General features: G+C 37.7%; 1 pseudogene across 1 annotated transcript; it reads right to left on the bottom strand.

Moving 5' to 3' along the window:
* Positions 1-1,532: 1,532 nt before the first annotated feature.
* LOC143606801 (subtilisin-like protease SBT2.6) lies at positions 1,533-6,869 on the bottom strand (annotated as a pseudogene). Its single transcript, XR_013148817.1, has 10 exons — positions 6,678-6,869; positions 6,447-6,591; positions 5,937-6,337; positions 5,764-5,859; positions 5,608-5,680; positions 5,235-5,520; positions 2,890-3,213; positions 2,530-2,799; positions 2,177-2,458; positions 1,533-2,048 (listed from the first exon to the last, which is right to left on the bottom strand). The product of XR_013148817.1 is annotated as a subtilisin-like protease SBT2.6 (transcript).
* Between the last annotated feature and the right edge of the window lie 471 nt (positions 6,870-7,340).

Here is a 7,340-nt window from a genome sequence, read left to right on the forward strand (position 1 = left end):
CATCGCTCTCGGCCATCACAACTGCCGCCCACCATCGCCACTAACTACTATTTTTATTTTATTCCCGCTTTTTCTAGCTTACTAAACAACACAATAATAATCATTTCATTCTCGCATGATAACCAAATATCTAAATAGAATTATAATGATTCATTTTATTACCTTATTCATTCTATTCCATCACTCATTCTATTACCCCATACAAAACATGTCTTAATATTATTCATATGCCAATTATTATGACGTCGATATATATGAAGTTATGAATTACTAATTATTAGGCCGACAACCTACAAATTCAAGCCCACGTTGCTCAAACTTATTTCAAAGTCCGTTTCATCTATTGGGTTGGGTAATCAACCCAGTTTCGGATTAACACATCGCATAATTCACCAATATGAACTTCTGATTTCGGTGTTACTACGCATGACTTTTTTTCTTTATATTTAACGAGTATGGAAATGCCCCAATGCCTGAGAAGCGGGTATCAACTGCCCATGCTAATTTTGACGTTCCAGGCTTTAACTCACTCGGGAACACCATCAAGAAAGAAACTCACCACTGTGGAAAAACTCTAGGCCCGGTTATGGGGGAAGGCTCCTTGAAAAACTCCCTAATGTTTTGAACATGAGACAACAAGATCTCAAGCTCTCACCATCACTCATTGAACCGGAAGGCCCACCGCAATATGACTTCTGATTTATCCATGGTTTTATATGTTGTTCCTTATCACGGTTACGAAAACTTCATATGTCTCTAACACCATATTGGTCATGCTTTGCCTCATTTATCACAACACAATTTCTTACCTGAAAATGTGTTCTTATTTGTCCTATTTAGCTAACATTCTCATGTCTATCATGCAATTAGTCATCAATCATCTAAATATACTTATGAAAAGGCACTTGTGATAGGGAGGTCGTCATTTAAAGTACATCTCATTCTCTCCATATCGTGCACTGCTCTGTGTCATCCGTTGCAAATTTTTTTGTTCATTTAGGATTCGTACAACGTATATGTTAAATTACCCACGTTTTTAATAAAATAAATAGTGCCCCAAACTTAAGTCTTCAGATATGTCACAAAAAAACCTACATTATTATTCCAATAATAAACATACGTCCTCAAAGATAAGAAAGGTTTCATGTACTTGTGACCACCGCAGTGATGAGCCGCCAAAAAAATGGTAACAGAGAGCGAAATTAATCAAAACCCTAATCGTTTTGAGCATTTATTCTATGGTTCTATACTTCAAATTGATAACGATTTTCATCTGATTAGAGCATTTTTTATAGCTTTGAACATGGAACACATTTACATAAATAGGTTAAAACAAACATAGAATTATATATCTTCTAGTTCCCAATGAAATTTAGCTTTAAACATGCCAACACATATGGGCTACTTCAAAACTTCATTCTTTACATACACAAAAACTTATAATGCATCCCGTTTCATCACATTACCAAAACTAATGAACCCCGCTTTCCCTTTCGCCCGAAGCATACATGCAGAACCCGAACTTGGCTCACTAGCAAAACTAAATAGCATCGAAAGAAGCCACCGCCGTGCCACTTTCTCTTTACATATTTTCTTATTTCCCAACGGTTTTATAAAGAATATAGCATCATATAACCCAAACTAATGGTCATAGCCCATGGCTACAACCGGCATCCTCACCTTATGCCCTCTGTTCCCTTTCAACAGAACCTCACCGAAACTGTAGCTCCCTGTGCTTGATCGAACCGTGAGTGTGACAGTGAACTTTTGTGAAGCACCTGGTCCGATGGTCATAGCAGGAGGGCTTGTCTCAATGGCTATGGCTGGTGACATTCTAGCAGTGATGGTGTAGCTCTCTTCTTCATCAACGTTTGTGACGGTTCGTGTTATGGTTTGAGTTCTCACAAGATGGGAAACGGTGATGGATGGATAATTTAAATTGTGAGGATGGCCGAGCGTGTAGTTACAAGGTTGATGCGTGTAGTTTCCTATTTCACGAGAGTCGATTCCAGGTGTTGTGCATAAAAATCCCAAATAGTCTTCATATCCTGAAAAATAATATAGATCTAGTAAGTTAAGCTTCTCAACGTATTATTGGTTCTAAAATAAACGCCCCTCTACATACATACATACACATATGTGTGTGTGTTTTGAAATAAGTATTTTGGGAATGAACCTGCATCAAACACGAGTCCGGGATCAAGAGCAGCACGAGGATTAACATGGCCACTCCCATAATCAAAAGGTGTTGCAGAGACAAAAGTCATTGCTTCAGAGCCCGAATATTGTTGGGCCAAAATTGGCCTCTCGGCCCGATCAAGCGTGTTTGAGGTAGTCATCAAGGCGGACTTAATAGCAGCAGGACTCCAATGCGGATGCTTTTGCTTTATTAAAGCCGCAATCCTGGCTATATGTGGTGCAGCCATGCTAGTTCCAGATATCATAGCGAAGTTCTCGCCTGTTTAATGAGGTTTATGATTTTATTAAATATACAAATTTATGATTTTATTAAATAAAGTAAATACTTGCCTTCGTAATTAGCCTCATCTGTTCCGTTTGGGGACCAAGAAGCCCAGATCAACGAACCAGGTGCTAGAATATCCGGTTTTAAAAGATCTGCATCTTCAAATTTGTAATCTTTTATATTCGGGCCTCGAGCTGAAAACAATGCTACCATTGTTGCTGATTTATGAAGTATCGGCTCCAACCCGTCTCCAATGCTTCCGGTCGCCTTAAAACTCTTCACTCGTCCCGTCCAGTCTCTTGAAGTAGAGACATTGTAATAATCTATAAGATCCAATAATAATATATAAATAAAAATCAGATCAATTGTATGGTTGTATGTACATTCACATTAGATGAGTTTTAAATATTATATGTTAACTACCATTGAGTTGCTGACATCAGTGATGAGAATCCCGGGCATGCCAACGGGTACAGGGTCAAATTTGGTACCGGGAGATGCGTTTTCTACAGCAAGAACAAAGCCAGCCGCACCAAGGCTTTTGGCAGTTTCAGCAACTTTTTTAATTGAAGCGGAACCGCTTACAAAATTGAAAGAATAACCACACAGAAGGATGTTTCCTTTAACCATATTTCCATTTAATACTTCAGGCCTCTGGCAGTCTGAAGGGCTAAACTTCACAGCCGATGAATCCAACAGCACATCATTAGCTGCAACCAAGGTAAACTTCTGATTTGGACTCGTGGGAGCTGCATTGTTTGATCACAAGTTAGAAAATAAATAAATAATGATAATTCAAGTAATATAAAAACCAGTGGCTCCAGCTTGTGGTCCAGTCGGTTATCATTATATGTGCAAGACTAATAATTTATAAAAGGTTTATTGGACTGTAATAATCCCTATTAAATGGTATTGGCCGATAATAATCCGAAGTCAGTTTATCGCCACTGGCGGCCCAAATTTAAAAAAGTTGGCCCCCAATCATCCCCCCCCCCGCGGGCATTAAAGAGGACTTAACGGCGCTATATTTTTTTTACGAATTTCAAACTAATGTTTTAGGGCTTTTGTTCAGAAGGAGGATACGAGTTAATTAATGTAAAACTTAGCTCGAAACGGGGACCCAAATGGCTTGATTTTTGTTAATTTTTGAAGTTCAAACACCCGAATTGAAGCATTGTTTCGTCGTTTTGGAGCTTTGTTACGAACTAAGTTTTACATCAATTGACTCGTATCCTCCTTCTGATCAAAACCCCTAAAACATTAGTTTGAAATTCGGAAAAAAATAAAATGCCGTTAAGTCCTTTTTAACGGGGGACCATTGGGGGCAACTTTTTTAAATTTGGGTCCGCCAGGGGTGATAAACGGACTTGGGATTATTATCGGCCAATACCATTTAATAGGGACTATTAAAATCTAATAAACCTTTATAAAAACATTACGTTTACACACGCAACCTACTAAATCTCTCTAAAAAGGTTAGAATCTTATTGTGATAATATACTTCTATAATCATATTTAACACTATCTATAAACATTTAGAAAACAATGTTCGGATCGGCCCAACCCGGTATGATCGGCCCATACAAAAAAGCTTTGTAAACGAACCAAACGTGCAATGAACAGTTCGTGAACCGTTTGGTGGGAAGTTCGTTTAATTAATAAATGAGCGAACATGAACAAAATACTTTGTTCATTTTGTGAAATGAACGAGCATAAACGAACCAAACGTGCAATGAACAGTTCGTGAATCGTTTGGTGGGAAGTTCGTTTAATTAACAAATGAGTGAACATGAACAAAATACTTTGTTCATTTTGTGAAATGAACGAGCATAAACGCATGTCTCGTTCATTCATTTATGTTCGTGAGTGTTCAATTAAATTTGCTTATGTTCATTCATTTATGTTCGTTAGTTTACATCTTCGTTAGCTTACTATCGTTAATATATTCATTTAAAACTTTTTGGCCCGTTACAACTTAGTCTAGTTTTAATGACCTTTTAGGCCCAACACTTGTTTTTCACATTACTTTTAACTAGTCTTAGCACAGTTGTGTTCGTTCAATTATATTCGTTCATGATACAACCTAATCTAGTTTTAATAGTTTTTTAGGCCAAACACATTTTTTTCACATTACTTTTAACTAGTCTTACCTATAATAATAACTGCATTACTCATTACGCCCTGCTTGCGGTGCGCGCATATAATGTATATATGTGTGAACCCTCGGGTGGGCAAAAGTAAAATTGCACTAATTTTGACGTTATTTTACTAATCTCGTGAAAATAACGTTAAAAGTGGCGGAAGGTTAATCAGGCATCATGTGGTGGCGTTGATAGCCGAAAGACAAGGGCACATGCACCGATCAGCCGGTGTCCCGATGATTGAGTGCTATGTGCCTTATGTCCAAGGCTTGATGCAAAACTACTATCGACCCGGGGGTCTCACCGGAAGCAGCCTCTCTATCCCTATGGGATAGAGGTAAGGCTGTCTACATCTTACCCTCCTCAGACCCTACCATAGCATTGCTATTGGTGGGATATACTGAGTACGATGATGATGATGATGACCATAGTTATGTCTGTTTATATACGTTCAGTTATATTCGTCCATGAACCATTTGTTTATACTGTTAACAAACGAGCATAAACCAACACAAACATGCTCCTTTTATTAACGAACGCACGCAAACAAGAAAAACACGTTTGTGTTCGATCATTTGTTCGGTTAAAGTCAAACGAGCAAACACAAATTAAACAAGACTGAAACTCACGTGATAAACCGAGGCCAGCTAAAATTTTCCCGTTTCCTAATGTCAAATGGTTTTTGTATCTTCGGTCATCAACCGCAGCAGCTACAGAGGCGATCCATGGACTATAAGACACTATGGATTTGGCTAACGGGCCTCCGTTTCCAGAAGCTTGTGCAACAAAAACGCCAGCTTTAACAGCCGAGAGAAGTGTAGCATCAAACGGGTTTAAATATGTGGTCTTTGTGGTGGCAGGTGGACTGTTAGGCCCAACCGAGAGGTTCAGTATGTCAACACCATCATAAACGGCCTGCGGTTAACAAATGTTAAATACATAAAAGATAACTCTTGACATGTGTTTTGGTAAGCATTATTATAAACAATGATGTAAACGAACCTGATCGATGGCAGCAACGACATCAGCAACAAATCCTCCAAACATCCGGTAGAGTGCCTTATAAACAGCAATTCTGTTTACACATGATTATTATTTAAAACATTGAAAAATAGTAAATTTATGATAACATTTGAATACATTTTAGATGAAATTCACCTTGCACGAGGGGCCATTCCACTTGCTTTTCCAAATTCATATCCTTGCACTTGCACTGGGATACCATTGTTACCCGCAGCAATTGCAGCAGTATGACTGTAAAACAATATTAACATTGTTAATCAGACACCATATTTGACTTCAAAGTCAAAGGGCATGATTATTTGTAATACAAAGCATGATTGTGTAACAAAATAGTGGATGATAAAAATGTTAACGCAAAACGCATGTTAGCAATTTTATTAGCCAGGTTTCCAAGCACCATGTTAGAGAGGTCAACATAGTTAACCTAGCTAGCATATTAGCTGCTACAACATCATTTTTACCATATAAACTTGTCTCACATTATCTAGAATCAAAGTTTTATGGCATTTTGATGTTCTTTTGGTACAACTTTTACCGAAGTTTATATGGACCCAATCACAATTTCCTCCCCAGCCCGGTCAAACCCTCCACCCGTGGGCCACACCCCCGTCGGAAGCCCCAAAAATTGCGGTGTGTGTGTAGTCAGTTTCCTCACTTTCCAATCTCTTTCCACTGACTTCACACCTGGGGCTCGGCTAAGCATCTCCGCCTAATAATATTATTTCAAACAACACAAGAAATGAAACTGAACTAGATAAGTAATCAATAATCATCCAAATTCTACTTGTTAAATATCATTTTTGTAACTTTAATTAAACCTGTTGCGGTGTAATGTGAACCGAAAAGCCGTTGATGAGATGTTTGTAGCTGTAAAGCTTTTTATAGCTTCCGTCTTCGAATAACGATTCAAGTAGCGTATCGTGCCTTTGTTCGAGGTGATTAGAATATGATACAGCCAAATCACTGAGAATTAAACATAAAACAATATGAATTTAACTAACTAATAAAAAAAAGTTTTAATTTAAAAAAAGAAAAAAAAAAAAGCTAACCTAGTGAAATCAATCTTTTGATCAGAATCAGCATTAGCAATTGGTTGAAAGCCATTAACACCTCCTTTGTAACTTACCACAGGCTCTCCTTCAATTGTTACAATATAAACCTCTGATTTTGTGAGTATAAACAGATCAAGTAAGATAATAATGACAGACCCAAGTGGCCTCATCATCTTCCTTCAGTGATCTACCAACTTCTTGATCAAATATTATAGATTTGCAGCAGCAGGAGATTATAGACAAAGAAAAAAAGATAAGGATAAGTGTGTAGAGTGAAAATGTGTGTGTGAGAAAGAGAGAGTGGAGGTTGTTAGGGTTTTAACACTTTTAAGGGAGACATGGTAGCGATGATGGAGGGAGAGTGTGTGTGTAATTAATTAATGTTGATTATGATTTATGAAGAATTTAGCTGGTGATGAGTAGCATATACTATTATAAAAAGAAATGCTTTTGTCGTAAAAAAATATTGGATTTGATTGGGATAATAGTTACATTTTTGTCTTTATTACAGCAGCTTCAGTGGTTGGGTCGGGTTGATGTAAAAATTAGGGTACGACCCCATACTCCCCTAAATACAGAGTATAGTACTATACGTCGCGTATAGGGGTACCTTTTGTTTTGTCTGTTGTATCTGTACAGACAATCTACGACAATCTAGGA

The sequence above is a fragment of the Bidens hawaiensis genome, unplaced genomic scaffold (genome assembly GCF_021521415.1).
Source record: "Bidens hawaiensis isolate Kalapana, Puna unplaced genomic scaffold, B.hawaiensis_p1.1 tig00077253_1, whole genome shotgun sequence".
Classification (NCBI taxonomy): domain Eukaryota; kingdom Viridiplantae; phylum Streptophyta; class Magnoliopsida; order Asterales; family Asteraceae; genus Bidens; species Bidens hawaiensis.